This window comes from Antechinus flavipes, chromosome 6, assembly GCF_016432865.1.
Source record: "Antechinus flavipes isolate AdamAnt ecotype Samford, QLD, Australia chromosome 6, AdamAnt_v2, whole genome shotgun sequence".
Classification (NCBI taxonomy): Eukaryota; Metazoa; Chordata; class Mammalia; order Dasyuromorphia; family Dasyuridae; genus Antechinus; species Antechinus flavipes.
Genome location: NC_067403.1, coordinates 162213449 through 162232069, shown reverse-complemented (window position 1 = coordinate 162232069; position 18621 = coordinate 162213449).

Here is an 18621-nt window from a genome sequence, read left to right as displayed (position 1 = left end):
TTATATTCTACAACCTTCTCAAGGTTATCATTTCAATTCATTTTTTTTTTAGTTGACTCTAGGTACTTTAGACAAATTATTATGGCACTTGCAAAAAGCAATGATTTTATTTCTTCCTTACCTATGCTTATTCATTCAATTTCTTGTTCTTATCTTATTTGTATATCTAGAATTTTTGCCGTTATATCAGATCATAGTTCTAATAATAAATAGCTTCATGCAAGAGTAGGAGTCAACTGAGTAAATCAATCAAATTGTCCCAATTTACCTAAATTTGAAGAAAATGCTACATCTTAATAACTGGATCAAACCAAGCTCCAGTTGAATCAAGTCAATCAAAGACATTCTAACTAAATCTGAGAAAGCAATGATGAATTTAGATGTCTCTGATGATACACTGGATGAACTAGAGATGACATTGCATAGGAAGAGTACAGAAATTAACTGAGGAAACTTTAGTCAGCTGAATTCATTGATTTGTTCTTTCTTTCTTTTGTTGATGGAAATATTTAGTCTTATTCATTTTCTCCACAGGAGTATTTTTACTGAATCACCAAAATTATATATGTTGTTAAAATAGTGTCATTATCTTTCATGAAATAATTTATTGTTAATTTGATTTCTTTTTTGATTCACCAATTCTTCAGGATTAAGTTATTCAGTCTGTAACTATTTGCAATTTCTTTTGTAACCTAGATGTGTGTGTGTGTGTGTGTGTGTGTGTGTGTGTGTGTGTTGTTGGTGATGGGGCTTTTAGCAATCCAGATTATCTAAAATAGAGATTTATATGTGTTTCCTACAATATGGATAGAACAATGTTTCTTCTCATTGGCTCAATATTGAAAACTGGCAAAACTAAACTGATCTTTAATCTCCCCTTGTCTGGTGCCTATGAATATAGCTATGTATCCCATATCTTTAATTTAGCCCTATTTGGTCCACCTATCACGAATATCTATTATCTTATACCTCTTCCTTTCATGATTGAACTTTTTGAGAAAGCTGCCTACAACAAGTATATACTTCCTCTTTTTAAATTCTCGTCTAACCATTCTTCTCTGTTTTTTGACTTCATTATTTACCTTTAATTACTTTATGCAAAATTGCCAGCAATTTCTTGATTGCAAACCTAATGCCTTTTCTTCAGGATTTAGACTTCTTGACCTCCCAGCACATTTTGCCACCATCAATCATGATCTTCAATTTGATATCTTTTCTCTTAGGTTTTTGTGACAACACTCTTTCCTGTCTTTCTGAAAGCTTCTTCTCGGTCTCCTTTGGTAGATTTTATCTAGATAATGATCATTAATCATATGTTTCTGAACCCTCTTCTCTTCTCAATCTATGCTATTTCCCTTAGTAATCTCATAGATTCCCATGAATAAAATGATCATTGCCATGCAAATGATTCCAAGGAATCTATACATCCAAATCTTAACATTTTTTCTCACCTCCTAGCTCATGTTTCCAAATGCCTATTGATATTTTTGAACTGTATGTCCCATAGAAACTTCAAACTCAGCATACCCCAAATTGAACTCATTATCTACTTTTTCTCCTGAAACTTTCCCCTTTCCTAGCATCTTTATTACTATTTAGGGCCTTTTCCCCATCTTTCAAACTCTAAATCTAAATATCAACCTCACCTCTTCCCTCACTACCCAATATCCATTCTGTTGCCAAGGCCTATTAATTCTAACTTTACGGCATCTATCATATGTTTCCTTCTTTGATAATACCATCAACTTGATGGAAGTTATCTCATTACTTGATTCATGGACTATTGCAATATCTTCTGGTTGCTCTTTCTGTCTCAAGTCTTTTGTTACAATAATCTCCTTCACTAAGTTACTAAAGTGATCTTATACCACAGGTCTATACAGTTACCCCTCACTCAGTAAACACTGTTGTTTCCTCATTACTCTAAGGAACAAATATAATATCCTCTATTTGGCTTTACAAAGTCTTCATATGCTAGCCCCTTCCTACCTTTCCAGTCATATCTTATCGCCTTTCATACTCTCTATGACACACTGACAACAACCTTCTTGCTATTCCTCAAATGATACCCCATCTTCTTTCTCAGGGACTTTTCACTGACTAGAATGTTCTTACTCTTTTTTTTCTTCTTCCTGGATTGATGTGTTTTTTTTTTTTCAAATCCCTGCTAAAATTCTACCTTTTGCAAGAGGTCTCTCCTGTTCTCCCTCAAACATTATGCATTTCAAGTTAGCTACAATTTACTCTATATGTCATTTATGTACATTGGCATTTGCATCTTGCTTACCCCATTAAAATATAAATTTTTTGAGGCTCAGGACTATTATTACCTTATAATCCCAGAAATTAGAATAGTACCAGATTTTTAAGTGCTTAATAAATGCTTGTTGAATTGACTTTATTCTTCATTGTCTTTTTCTTTTTTTCTGTCTCAATAAGCAAAGTTGGATTTACTACTTAAAATGAAATCAAGATTAGATATCTATCTCATGAAATGGGACTGTGATATCTTAACAAACAATGCCCAGTTTACATTATAATTTACTCCTCAAGGGATCAGTCTGTTTGTGCTAGCACCCTTTGAAAGTTGTATGAATAAATAGAATATCAATTCATAGGACCTTCCTCATATTGCCTTTTTCTCACAATGAAGCATATGTGAAGGTTTCTCCTTTTGCTTTCAGAAACTGGATGACAAGTGAAACCCAGTATCAGAGGCCTGGATTACCTTTCATGCCTGATATAATCTAGACTATTAATAAAGTGATGAACATGATGTCCTTCAGAATAGTGGATGCAAGAAAGGACCCTGAGGTCTTTGAAAACCAAGAAGAAGACCTGAAGGGAACTCTGAGAATCCTCAACATCTTTAGTGAAAAGTTGTGATATAAATTAAATAAATAAAGCACTGCACTTTTTCCAAAAACAGATATGCTTTCCCTGAAGCTGTTTCCTATCCTTTTCATCTCCAATTAAAAACCCTTCATTTTATAGGCATGGTTTTAATTTGAAGCAATATGGTATTCTTTTTTCCCTTTTAACTAAACAAACTCTGCAAGAATTAGCTTTGAGTTTTTCCATCTGTGGACTTTTAATTTTGTCATAAAAACACAGAGCCTGGCAGGGAACTGATTCCAACTGGCTACATGTATCATCTTGTCTGAAAGCTGGTTAAGTAAGTATGGCATTTAGAATGAAATCAACAACTTCATTTATGGAACTAGTTCACTGGGAGTGTTTGCCCATTTCTTTGACCATCTGTTTATGTTGACAACCACCACTTCACATTGTGCCAAAGTGCCCTTGGCGATTAAAAACAGTGTTTTGTTTGTGAGTGTACTCACTTGTGTTCCTACGTGTGTCCTTATACACCTATGTATTTCAAGGGTGATATTTCCTTATGAAATGCCACAGTGAAGATTTCAGATATGATCCATGTGGAAAAGGTTTGAGGTCAGTGCTGTTCAGAAAACATTGTGATAAAAACAAAGCAGGCCTCCTTGATTTATTGGGAAGACATTTTTTTTAATCGTGCTGAAATTTTCCTTTGAAAAGTCATTAGTAGATTACCAAAGTACAACTTAAATTTACAAATATTCCTGAATGATAAGGTACTTTCAGTAGAAATACAAATGTGAATGTGTCAGACACAGAGAAAGTTTTAAATGACTAGAATCTGAGGAACTGCCAAAGTTTATTATGCTTTGAGAGGCAACCGATTAGATATCTAAGAATATGCTAGATGATAATGCAGACTTTGGTGCCATTTAACTGTGTAAACACTGTCTATGTATTTAGGAGTTAAAATACAAAGTACAAATTTGATGCCACAATGGAGTAAATTTCAAAGAAGTATCCCTACGACCTCTACTATCTGGTAGAAGGAGTGTCTATAGATGGAACTATTTGCTACCTTGTCACTAAACTTCTATACCAAAGGTTGGTAGGCTAAATCAGGCTGTTTCTCAAGATAAGAATTTTTTTTAGTATTTTAAAATAAAGTTCTATGATATATAAAAATATGAAATCCATTCTTAGCTCACGGGCCAAACACAAACAGGTGGTGAGCTGGATTTGGCACATGTGTTCTAATTTGCCAACTTCTGGTCTTCATATCTCTCAGTTCTTCATTTAGATGAAGAAAACTACTCCAAGTTGAAGGTTTCCTGTGATTCAGCATTTACTTCAAATCATAGCTCAGGAGTTCCTATGGAGATGTCCAGTGGTAAGATATAGATCAGAATAACAGGAAATGAATGCAGTGCAAGTCCTTGGCCTTTTTAAACTAAGATTTTTAAACAAGTCTCAGTTTGACTTTGACAAAAAAAATGGCCTCTTTTACCCAGTTAAAAATCAATCTGGGAGGGAAAAACTTTTGACCAATGTAGAAGCAACTGCTATTTATATTCACTCTGAGTTAATCAGTATTCAAACAACGACCAATTGGGGCTTGACCTGGGATCTATTTTTGGCCAAACAACGAGACCCAGAATGATGTGGGAAGAATATATACACATAGAAGACATGTTTAACCTGGGAACATGCAAGGAGGACATTATATATAGTGAACATATGTGGCTGAACAACACATATGAAGTCAAGAATCTATGTGATCAGGGCTCATGTTTGAAAAGAACACATTTTGGAAAGATATATGTCTAGTGCACTCTTATGGCCAGGATAGCTATCATTTCAGATGATACAGAACTGCTAATGTATTTTGGTGATGTAATCTTATTGCTCTTTTTTGGGTGCCATGTCCTTTTTTAAATAGGAACCAGCTCTCTGCTGGTTTGTGGTTGCTGCATGGTATGTTGCCCCTGTTGCTTTTGTGGTACTTTCTAGACATTTTTTTGCTAATCGTGTAGTGACTAACAATTTTCTTTCTGCTAAGTATAGCTCCACAATGTTTTAACTTTACTCAAAGGCAATCAGCTACCATACTCAGCTAAGAGACTGTCAGGGGAAAAAAAAACAGGGAAACTGGTTTTGGATTAATATGAACTCTTTTCTTTGAACTTCTGGGGCTAAATCCTAGACAACTATGAGATTTACAATTAGAAATGCCACTAACTTTGGACCCAATAACAAGACAATGAAGCCTATGCTCAAAAGAAATCAGATAAAGTGGGTAAAGGTCCAATCTATAAAGAATATATAATCTATAAAGAATCCCAGTTCTGTTTGTAAAAAGCAAATACCTAAAAGAATACCTATCAAGTGAGAAATATTTGAATAAATTCTTGTATATAAATACATAGTGAAATACTATTATATTGTAAAAAATGATAAAAGTTGTGGTTTCAGAGAAACTTGGGAAGAGTTATATAAATTGATGCCAGATTAACTGAGCAGAACCAGGAGAACAATTTCTACAGTAAACATAAAAATAAACAATTTAGAAAGAATTAAGAACTCTGATCAACGTGACAATTCCAGAGGATAACTAATGCAAATACTGTTCATTTACTAACAGCTGATGGAAGCAAGACATAGCATAAAAACTACAAACACTGAGACACAAAGTCCATCTTACTTTTAAGAACCTCTCTTGCTTGGTATATAAATGAATCTAAGTAACCACAAAAGTGAAGAAAGGTAATTGTTCTTTATTCTTCTAGTCCCTGTTCTTTCCTAGATTTAGCAACAGATTACACACACACACACACACACACACACACACACACACACACACACACGATAGTGACTTTAAGCTTATCTTTTGGTTATTTTTCTATGTTCAAATATTTATATCAATGAAGTAGAAATTTATATAGTAGTGTCTGTTGATCAGACATCCTCACCAATTGCCACCTACCACACACAGGGCAAGAGGTCAGCCTAATTGAAACAGTGGATCATCCTAAGGGAAAAAGAGGAAGCACTATGCGCTACTCAATTAGCTCATCACTGTCACCTCTCCATTGGCTACTATTTTCCCTCAGATCTAGATAAAAACTTTCTATGATTCTAAACCTAAGAACCTTGAGAACAGTATTGTTTATCTCCTAGTCTCCTCAGTTTTTATCCTAGGAAGCAACTTTTGTGGAGATATAACTTAGTAACCATTCCTATGGTGCTACAAGTACGTTTCCTGAAGTTCCTGAAGAGCTAGAGAAAATCTTACCACCATCAGAGATTATTATGCCTTTCTCAAGGAAATGATATTAAAGAAAAAGCATTTATCATTTGTCTTGCTGCTATAATCTTGGGGTATATCTGACTAGTAGTTAAAACCTTCTACATGTAAGTTAGTTAAATAGTTAAATATTAAAAAATAGTAAAACCCAGTAGATTGTGAATTCCCTGAAAGAAGAGATGTTTTACTTTTCTATTTGTGTGCCCAGTTCTGAATTCATAACACTCAATAATTAATTAATTACATTCATTTTTAAAATAATTATAACTTTTTATTGACAGAGCCCATGCCTGGGTAATTTTTTACAGCATTATCCCTTGCACTCACTTCTGTTCCTACTTTTCCCCTCCTTCCCTCCACCCCCTCTCTCAGAAAGCAAGCAGTCCTATACATGTTAAATAGGTTACAATATATCCTAGATACAATATATGTATGCAAAACTGAACAGTTCTCTTGTTGCACAGGAAGAATTGGATTCAGAAGGTAAAACTAACCCGGAAGAAAAGCAAAAATGCAAACAGTTTATATTCATTTCTCAGTGTTCTTTCTTTGGGTGTAGCTGCTTCTGTCTATCGTTGATCAATTGAAACTGAGTTAGATCTTCTCTTTGTCAAAGAAATTCACTTCCATCAGAATACATCCTCATATAGTATCATTGTTGAAGTATATAATGATCTCCTGGTTCTCCTTATTTCACTTAGCATCAGTTCATGTAAGTCTTTTCAAGCCTCTCTGTATTCATTCTTACAGAACAATAATATTCCATAACATGCATATACCACAATTTACCCAATCATTCTCCAATTGATGGGCATCCATTCATTTTCCAGTTTCTAGCCACTACAAACAGGGCTGCCACAAACATTTGGCACATAAAGGTCCCTTTCCCTTCTTTTGTATGTCTTTGGGATATAAGCCCAGTAGTAGCATTGCTGGATCAAAGGGTATGCAGTTTGATAACTTTTTATTCCAGATTGCTCTCCAGAAAGATTGGATTCATTCACAACTTTACCAACAATGCATCAGTAACTCAGTTTTCCCACATCTCCTCCAACATTCATCATTATTTTTTCCTGTCATCTTAGCCAATCTGACAGGTGTGTAGTGGTATCTCAGAGTTGTCTTAATTTGCATTTCTCTTATCAATAGTGATTTGGAACACTCTTTCATATGAGTAGAAATAGTTTCAATTTCATCATCTGAAAATTGTCTGTTCATATCCTTTCACCAGTTATTAATTGGAAAATAGCTTGATTTCTTATAAATTAGAGTCTATTCTCTATATATTTTGGAAACGAGGCCTTTATCAGAACCTTTAACTGTGAAAATGCTTTCCCAGTTTATTGCTTCTCTTCTAATCTTGTTTGCATTAGTTTTGTTTGTACAAAGGCTTTTTAATTTGATGTAATCAAAATTTTCTATTTTGTGATCAATAATGATCTCTAGTTCATCTTTGGTAACAAATTTCTTCCTCTTCCACAAGTCTGAGAGATAAATTATCCTATGTTCCTCTAATTTATTTATAATCTCGTTCTTTATGCCTAAATCATGGACCCATTTTGATCTTATCTGGGTATATGGTGTTAAGTATGGGTTCATGCCTAAGTTCTGCCATACTAATTTCCAGTTATCCCAGCAGTTTTTATCAAATAATGAATTCTTAAGCCAAAAGTTAGGGTCTTTGGGTTTGTCAAACACTATATTGTTATAGTTGACTATTTTGTCTTGTGAACCTAACCTATTCTACTGATCAACTAATCTATTTCTTAGCCAATACCAAATGGTATTGGTGACTGCTGCTTTATAATATAGTTTTAGAATAGGTTCAGCTAGGCCACCTTCATTTGATTTTTTTTTCATTAATTCCCTTGAGATTCTCAAACTTTTGTTCTTCCATATGAATTTTGTTGTTATTTTTTCCAGATCATTAAAATATTTTCTTGGAAGTCTGATTGGTATAGCACTAAAGAAATAGATTAGTTTAGGGAGTATTGTCATCTTTATTATATTTGCTTGGTCTATCCAAGAGCACTTAATATTTTTCCAATTATTTAAGTCTGACTTTATTTGTGTGGAAAGATTTTTTTTGTAATTTTGCTCATATAATTCCTGACTTTCCTTTGGTAGATAGATTCCCAAACATTTTATGCTATTGAAAGTTATTTTGAATGGAATTTCTCTTTATATCTCTTGCTGTTGGATTTTGTTGGTGACGTATAAAAATGCTGAGGATTTGTGGGGATTTATTTTGTATCCTGCAACTTTGCCAAAGTTATATATTATTTCTAATAGCTTTTTAGTAGAATCTCTGGGGTTCTCTAAGCATACCATCATATCATCTGCAAAGAGTGATAGTATCTACTCTAATTCCTTTAATCTCTTTCTCAGCTATTATTGCTGAGGCTAGCATTTCTAATACAATGATGAATAATAATGGTGATAATGGGCAACCTTGCTTCACTCCAGATCTTACTGGGAAAGGTTCCAGTTTTTCCCCATTGCATATGATGCTTACTGATGGTTTTAAATATACGCTCCTGACTATTTTAAGGAAAAGTCCATTTATTCCTATTCTCTCAAGTGTTTTTTATTAGAAATGGATGTTGGATTTTATCAAAAGCTTTTTCTGCATCTATTGAGATGATCATATGCTTTTTATTAATTTGGTTATTGATATAGCCAATTATGCTAATAGTTTTCCTAATATTGAACCGGCCCACGTTCCTGATATAAAACCTACTTGGTCATAGTATATTATCCTGGGGATGATTTTCTGTAATCTTTTTGTTAATATTTTATTTAAATTTTTAGCATCAATATTCATCAGGGAGATTTGTCTATAATTTTCTTTCTCTGTTTTCAATCTACCTGGTTTAGGTATCAGCATCATGTGTGTGTCATAAAGGGAATTTGGTAGGACTCCTTCAATCCTTATTTTTTTTTGAAATAATTCATATAGCATTGGAGTTAATTGTTCTTTAAATGTTTGGTAGAATTCACATGTAAATCCATCTGGTCCTGGGGATGTTTTCTTAGGGAGGTGGTTAATAGCTTGTTCTATTTCTTTTTCTAAAATGGGACTGTTTAGGATATTTATTTCTTACTCTGTTAATCTGGCCAAGCTATATTTTTGAAGGTATTCTTCCATTTTATTTAAGTTGTCGAATTTATTGGCATAAAGTTGGACAAAGTAACTCCTAATTATTGCTCTAATTTTCTCTTCATTACTGGTGAGTTGACCCTTTTCATTTTTAAGACTAACAATTTGATTTTCCTCTTTCCTTTTTTTAATCAGATTTACTAAGGGTTTGTCTATTTTGTTGGTTTTTTCATAAAACCAACTCTTAATTTTGTTAATTAATTCAATACTTTTTTTACTTTCAATTTTATTGATCTCTCCTTTTATTTTTAGAATTTCAAGTTTAGTGTTTGACTGGGGGGTTTTAATTTGTTCCTTTTCTAGCATTTTTAGTTACAATCCCAATTCAATGACCTTCTCTTTCTCTATTTTATGCAAGTAGGCCTCTAGAAATATGAAATTTCCCCTTATTACCGCTTTGGCTGCATCCCACACATTTTGGTATGATGTCTCATTATTGTCATTTTCTTGGGTGAAGTTATTAATTATGTCTATGATTTGCTGTTTCACCCAATCATTCTTTAGTATGAGATTATTCAGTTTCCAATTATTTTTTGGTCTATTTTCCCCTGGCTTTTTTTTTTAATGTAATTTTCATTGCATCTTGGTCTGAAAAGGATGCATTTAATATTTCTGCTTTACTGAATTTGAATTTGAGGTTTTTATGTCCTAATATAGGGCCCATTTTTGTATAGGTTCAATGAACTGCTGAGAAGAAAGTGTACTCCTTTCTGTTTCCATTTAGTTTTCTCCAGAGATCTATCATATCTAGCTTTTCTAGTATTCTATTTACCTCTTTGATGTCTTTCTTGTTTATTTTGTAGTTTGATTTATCTAATTCGAAGAGTGCAAAATTGAGATCCTACACTATTATAATTTTTCTGTCTATTTCTTCTTGCAGCTCTCTTAATTTCTCTTTTAAGAATTTAGATGCTACACGACTTGGTGCATATATGTTTAATATTGATATTGTTTCATTATCTATGCTACCCTTTAGCAAGATATAGTGCCCTTCCTTATCTCTTTTAATTAGATCAATTTTTGCTTTTCCTTGATCTGAGATCAGGATGGCTACCCCTTTTTTGATAGTGATGCTTCATGTGAAGCATAGTAGATTCTACTTCAAACTTTTACCTTTACTCTGTATGTATCACCCTGCTTCAAGTGTGTTTCCTGTAAACAACATATTGTAGGATTCTGGCTTTTAATCCAGTCTGCTAACTATTTCTTCTTTATAAGGGAGTTTACCCCATTCACATTTATGGTTAAAATTACTAATTCTGTATTACTTGCCATCTTGTTAACCCCTACTTATGCTTTTCTCCTTTCCTTCCCCCTTACTCCCCTCCCCAGTATTAAACTTGTGAGCACCACTGGCTTCTCACAGCCCTCCCTTTTTAGTGTCCCTCCCCGCACCTTAGAGTTTCTCCCCCTATCTTACCCCTTTTCTTCACAATTTCTGTATTCCCTTCCACTTAGCTTATTCCTTCCCTTTTCACTTTTCCCTTCCCACTTTTCAATGAGTTGGGAGAAATTTCATCATAAATTGAATATGTCTAAAATTTTTCTCTTTAAGCCAATTCTGATGGCAGTAAGATACACACTAGATTCATCCCCCTCCATTCTTTCTCTCAGATATAATAGGTTTCCTACGCCTCTTTGTGAGATGTAGTACCCCCACTTTTCCCTTTTTCTGGTACAATTTCCTTTCCACCTCTAGTTTCTAGAACAAGGTATACATGTATTCTTTATATATATTTATAGCAGAAATATTGTTCCCAAGATTTCTTTTTACCTTTTTAGGTTTCTCTTGCATTCTATATTTGGAGATCAAACTTTTTGTTAAGTTCTGTTTTTTTTTTTTTTTTCATCAAAAATAAGTGAAATTTGCTTATTTTGTTGAATGTTCATCTTCTTCCCTGGAAAAAAGATGCTCATTATGGTTGGGTAAGTTATTTTTGGTTGCATACCGAGTTCCTTAGCCTTTCGGAATATCATATTCCAGACCCTTCAATCCTTTAATGTGGATGCTGCTAGATCCTGGGTAATCCTTATTGTGGCTACTCTATATTTGAATTAATTTTTTTCTAGATGCTTGCAGTATTTTTTCCTTCATCTGATAGTTCTGGCATTTGGCCATTATGTTTCTTCACATTTTGATTTTAGGATCCCTTTCAGTAGGTGATCGATGAATTCTTTCAATGTCTATTTTACCCTCTGTTTCTATGACTTCTGGGAAGTTCTCTTTGATAATTTCCTGGAAAATAGTATCCAGAGTCTTTTTTTCATCATATTTTTCCAGGAGTCCAATAATTCTCAGATTGTCTCTCCTAGATCTATTTTCCAGGTCTGTTGTTTTCCCAAGAAGGTATTTAACATTTTTTCTATTGTTTGATTTTTTTTTGGTTTTGCTTGACTGATTCTTGTTGTCTCCTCGAGCCATTCAATTCCATTTGTTCGATTCTGATTTTCCATGAAGTATTTTCTTCACTCACTTTTTAAATATGTTTTTCTAAATGTCCAATTGAGTTTTTAAGTGAGTTGTTTTGTTCTATGGAATTTTTTTCCATTTTGCCAATTTTATTTTTTAGAGAGCTATTTTCTGTTTCCAGTTCACTAATTCTGTTTTTCAATGATTTGATTTCTTTATCCACTCTGTCTTTAAATTAATGTGATGATTTCTCCAGACTCTCTTGCCAAACCTCCCTTTTCTTTTCCCATTTTTCTTCTAGCTTTCTTGTGAGAGCCTTTTTAATTTCTTCAATGAGATTCATCTGTGCTGAGGACCAGATGATATCCTCCTTTGGGGATTCATCTGAAGACAGTCTGTTTTTAGTGTCCTCAGTGTTTAGAATCTGCTCTTTGTCTGTATAGAAGCTGTCAATAGTTAAGGTCCCTTTAAATTTTTTGCTCATTTTGTCAGAGAATAATCAAAGACAAACTAGAAAGCAAAGGAAAAAAACTCAAATGGAATCTGCTTTTTGGGGGGGAGAGGGGAGAACTGGGTGGTGTTACTTAGCTTCCTCTACAAACTGCAGCAGTGAGGCACTAGCAGGACAGTGATGGCTGTGATGCTCCTGCACTCTGAGACTCCCAGAGCATGCTGAGACACTGTGTGTGTGGGGGGTGGCCAGTTTGGGGCTTGTATTCTTCATCCCCTGTTTTTTTTAGCTTCTCTGCTTGTCTACTGACTTGCTGCCAGGGCATAGTATCCAATACTGTAGTAAACCTCTCCCCGCAGAGATGGCTGAGATCACACCTCACCCCACTCCTATCTGCTCAGCTGTGAGCTGCCTGCAGTGCTCTTGCTGCCTCTGCCTGCCCTCAGCCTGTGCCCGATCTAAAACCATACCCACCCTTGAGCAAAAACGGACCTTTCCTGGCAAATTTCAAGGATGTCTCTTGGTAATTATTTGTGTTTTTTTTTTTTCTGTTAAGCATTAATTCCAAGGCTTGTCATGAATCAAATTCTGAGAGAAAATGCAGAGCGTAAGCAGTTGTGTGCCTGCTCTCTTCCCTTTTGTCCGGAAGTCACATTCATTTTTTAAAGACAGAAATGATCATCTAAGATTTGTTTATATTACAAGTCTTAGATTTTTGGTTTACTATGAATCTCTGGTTGGACTCTTACTGGCAATTATTATTTATTGGCATCTACACAGTGCTGACCAGTGATGATGTGACCCAAAAGAGTGGGGCAGCAATATTCATTTCCATGGTTATATCCATGGTGAATTATACTTTGGAGTGTTGATTAAAGAGAGAATTTACAGTTACTCAATACACAAATAGAAAAAATAACATTCAGATTCTCATCTAACTACTGAAGAGGTCTACTATGGGTCAGGAGGAGTCAATGTACTATTTATAGTGATGGCAGAGAGCAGGTGGGGAACATAAGATTGTAAGACAATGGCTGTATCAATGGACTTCATGAAACTCTAGCCAATTAGAGGGCAGAAAACTCAGTAAATGAGTCAATGATTTGATTATTTGGAAGGGGAAATGGCAAATGTGCTTTATATGGCTTTATGTTCTTGTCATGGAAAATGATTATGCATCTGACTGTATAGTTAGTTTATATAGTTTAACAAATTACTTCTAATTCCTTAAAATACAAAAAAAGAATTTGCCACCTTCAATTTATTATTTTTAAATAAAAGAAATGTGCCCTTAGAAAAATGATTTTTCATATTTTCTGTACAGTTTCCCTAGAATTTTTTTCCCTAGGTAGAGCTGAATAACAGAGATCATATCTGACAGCAGTGAAATGAGGCTAACGAAGATTTCTATGAGGACCTACTATGCCAGTTTCATCCTTCGAATTGAATTTGCATTGTTAGTGCATGCAAAAAGCTACATGACAGGGCCTGTGGCTGCCAAGCTCCAGAGTCATTTATTTAATAAGTCACTTCTCAGACATTAAAGGGTCATTGCAGAATTTCATATTATTCAAGATAAATAAGAAATCAAGCAGTTGCTACATGTACAAAAGCAAGGTTTTCTTCATCTCCACTCTTATTGACCTCATAATGTTTAGTATGATAATAGGTGCTGAAATAATAAAAAAAAGCATTTCTATTAACAGTAGAAACTGGATGGCTCTTGCTATGTCAGAGCATGTTTGATGACATTGGAATAATTTCCTTGTTTCCTGAAAAACCTTTTAAAGTTGTGTTTATTTTTCTAATAACTAGTATTTAGAAGCCAGAGCATAGCATATACTTCAATCCCTCTAGGCTGGGGTATGCATTAAGTACTTGAATTATATTTTCTGGCAAAGACATTTAGAAGACTCCAAATATTAAATCAAAAGCTGTGTTGTCTGTAAATAAACTGATGCTTTTTTCTTTTGTGTTTTCCTTTGACATGCTTGCTTTCTTCTCTTTATCTAAAATTAGTCAAAGCATACAGCTTTACTTTGGATACTACAAAGTTGCCATTGAAAATAATGTTTCAATATTTCTTCCCATAAATCATTCTTTATTTTTTTTCATTCAATGGAATAGAAAATGTTTTCATTTAGTGTCGAGATACACAAATATTCTTCTGGATAATAAGATGATTACCATCTTTGTAATTTCAACCAAATGAACATATGCTATATCTCAAGTCCCTTTAACATCATACCCCATTTTCTTTTTTCTCCAGTGTCTGATGAAGATGTGGCCCTTCCTCTAGTGGAACCTTGGATCATCTGTGTCCCACACATTTCCTTCATCAGATTGTCCACATAATTATATCTTCTCATTTTAACCCTTAATCTATTCCTATCCACTGACACATTCCTTGCTTTCTACACAGATTCAAAACAGATATAATGGAAAGGGCTTTTATTCTGGGGAGGGTCTGGATTGCCTTTGACCCTAATTACCTTTAAAATCTTGGGCAAGTCATTTCACGTCTTGGAGCCTAAATTTCTCACCTGTGAAAATGAAGGGGCAGAATTAGGTGGACTTTAAGGTTGCTTCCATGTCTAGAATTGTCCAGAATTGTTTCATACATTTCCATCACTTTCCCTAATTTTATCAACTTGTAATATGGTTCTGATCTCATCTTTCTCTTTAAATTGTTCTAATGATTTCTGGATTGCCAATTCTGTGGCCTTTTCTTAGTATTCATCCCTCTTTGACTTCTCTGCAACATTTTACATCTCAAACAACTCCTCTTCCTTTATGTTCTCTCTGCTTTTCTTATGATACAGTTTGGCAGCTTAAGCACTAGACCTATATTCAGGAAGACCTAGGAATTCAAATTTGGCCTCTGACACTTAATTGGGCAAGGATGATTGCCTGCATCAATTTCTTCAATTATAAAATGGAGGTAATAATAGTGCAGTTAGGGAGGCTATAAGGATCAAATGAGATAATATTTGTAACTGCACTTGTTCATTGTTTTCATTTTGATGGTTCAGAGTGAGTACAAATAGCAACTTTTTTCCTCAGAAACTCTGTGGGTCTTCCCCTTTCAGACTCATTCTTTGTGAAGACAAACTAGGTCATCTTTTGCTTTATTTCTTACCTAGTCTTGAATTAATTGAATTGGCATTGCCTCAGACAAATTGAGACCTGGGAAAGTACTTAGCTTAAAAATGTCATGGTATTCCACTGTATCTGGAGTCATAACTACTTAAATTTATCTTTGGACTAAAGTCTTGACATTTTCATTCTGAAGATTTTGGAGGAAAGAGTGGGGCTAATGACTTCGCACAACTCTGCTTCACTTAAATCCAATTCACTTGCAAGTCAGGATGTCACCCTTTTGGTGTGATTGGTTCTCTTAGAGAACAAAGAATGAATAACAAGAAGAATATTTCTTGGCCTTTTGCATAGTGCTTGGCTCACTGAAGCTATTTAATTAGTCCTTCTTTTTCAGGCCTACTCCTATCTGTCTGACTTATTGTTCACCTGTTTTCATACTGTCAAATGTAAACTTCCTCTTAACTGTGGGTATCCCCAGAGGCAGCTCTCTGGGAGAAAAAAAATTGAAAAACTACTTCACATTTTAAAGTTTAATCTCTGCAATTAACATTTTTCTACAACTTTCTTAAGTCTAGACATTTAACTAAACAATAAATCAAGCCCCAATTTGTAGCATCTGCTCATTTCTAAGGTGTAAATACACTGAAACCATTGTCTCTAAGCAGCAGGACAAAGTTGGCTCCAATAACTGGATAGCCAAGTCTTAATCCTGGACCCTTTTTTTTTCCTCTCTAATCCACTCCCCCTTCTGTGATATGGTCAGCTCTCATGGCATTATTTAGCACTTGATCATGTCCTAGTTCACCCCTTTATTGATTAGATCTGAGTTATTGCAATAGTAGTCTATTAATTAATTCTCAAACTCAAGTTTTTATTCTCTCTAAACCTTTTGTATATAGTTGCCACAATGTTCCTAAAGTTCTGGTGTGATCATATCAATTCTTAGCTCATGTGACCTCTTGTATGAAGCTTTCTTGATTTTCCTGATAATTTATTACTTCCCTAAATTATTTTGAGTTTAATTTATATCTATTTTGTATTTATGTATGTGTTTCCTTCTAACATAGAGTAAGTTCCTTAAAAGCAAGGATTTTTTCCATTTTTTACTTTGTATTCCTAGAAGCTCAAATTGTTCCTGGAGCACATGAGTGTTTGATAAATGATTGTTGTCAATAATAATTTTTTAAAAAATAATATTTTATTTCCCCCAATTATGTCTGTCATACAAGGAGCTTATAATCTAGTAGGAAAGACAATATGCAAATAAATATATAAAAAGCAAGCTATAAACAAACTAAATAGTAAATAATTAACAGATGGAAAGCAACGGAATTAAGAGGAATTGAAAAAGGCTTCTAGTAAAAGACAGATTTTAGCTGAGACAAAGGAAATGAGAGAGATAATTAAGTAGAGTGTGACCATTTCAGGCATGAGGGACAGCCAGAGAAAGTGTCCAGAGGTAAGAGAGAGAGTATCTTATTTGTGCAAGACAAAGATTAGTGGATTATAGAGTATGTGTTGGGGAAAAAGTTGTAAGAATACTGGAAAAGTAAGAGGGACCAAGTTAGGAAAGGCTTTAAATGTCAAACAAAGTATTTTGTATTTGATTCTGAAGGCAATAGGAAATCATTGAAGTTTCTTGAGGAGGGGAAGGATATAGTTGGACCTGAGATTTAGGAAAATTACTTTGGTAGCTGAATGGAATATTGATTGGACTCTGTAGACTTGAGGCAGGCAGATATACCAACTATTGTAACTATTGCAGTAGTCCAAGTGTAAGGTGATGAAGGCTTCTACTAGATTTGGTTACAGTGTCAGAGAATAGAAGGGAGAAGATTAGAGAGAGTTTGCAAAGGTGAAATTGAAAAGCTTGGCAACAAATTGTATATGGGAGTTGGGTAAGAGTGAGGAGTCCAGGATGACTCCTAGGCTGAGAGACTGAGGATGCCATTGTCCACTACAGTAACAGAAGAAATAAGATCGGGGAGAATTTAAGCAGAAAATAATGAGTTCTATTATGCTATGCACCTTACAAATATTATCTCATTTGATATTCCCAACATTCCCTGGAGGCAGGTGCTATTATTAGCTTGATTTATAATGAAGAAAATACTGAAAAATAGAGTTTAAGTGACTTGCTCAGAGTCATGCAACGATCTAGTATCTGAGGTTGGTCTTGAACTCAGATCTTTTTGATTCCAGTCCCAGTACTTTATCCATTGTGTCATTTAGTTCCCCATAGTTTAGATGTTGGAAAATAAAGCACAAGTATGGGCAAAGTGAATTTTGCCTTAGCGGCTGATTGCATTGACTTCTTGAAAAATTATCTACTCTGGATAGTTTCAGTTTCTCAGCTTCTGTGCCCTCCAAATTCTGCTGAAATTGCTTTCTTAGAGGTCACCACTAACCTATTAAATATTCAACCAAGGGCTTTTTCAATTAATTCATGGTGTAGAAGATAATTTCCAAGAAATTTAGAAATGAGTGAGTGAGGAATTAGACAGGTAGAGTTGGAACCACCAAAGAAATTTAATTCAAGTCTTCTCCTTTAAAAAGGAGAAACTGAGGTCTAAAGAGGGAAACAATTCATTCAAGATGATGTAGCTCAAATAGACGAGTCAGTGGTAAATCTCTAGGCTTTCCACTCCCAGGTTGGTATTCTTCTCATTGTTAAAAAAATTGTTGTTAGAAAATGTTTGTCACTGTATTCCTTCCCTAAAGAGAAAGATTTGGACTTAAACAATTCTGAAAAAAAAAAACTTGCAGATATTATCCTCATACTTGTGTCAGTGAAGTTATCAGGAAGTGAAGAGAAATCACTAGAAGACTGGGGAAAAAAGGCAAATGTTAATCTGATTTTAAAAAATAGATTCTACAAATCATAAATTCTATAATATTTTAAGATTAATTTTATTATTAATATTTTATCTTATTTTAATGAATATATATGCATATATAATATGTATATATATTCCCCCCCTTTCTTTTTTTAATACCACATTTAGTTTCTAATAGAAATCTAGCTGTTCATAGATTGAACATATCTGCTCTGGAACTGAGAAAACCTGAATTTAAACCTCACCTCAGATTTTTACTAGCTATATGACTTTGATCAAGTTCATATAACCTCTGTCAGCCTCAGTTTCCTCATCTATAAAATGAGGAAAGTAATATTGCCTATCACCTAGGATGGTGGGAGGTAATATTTGTAAAGTACTTTACCTTAAAGCCCTATATAAGTAGTGGCTATTATTATTATTTTGAATGTAGCTATTCTTTTTCCATTAACCACTAACTTATTCTCTGTAACAAGGATTTAAAAAGAGTCAGTAGCAGCAACTAGTCCACTGACTGTTTATGAT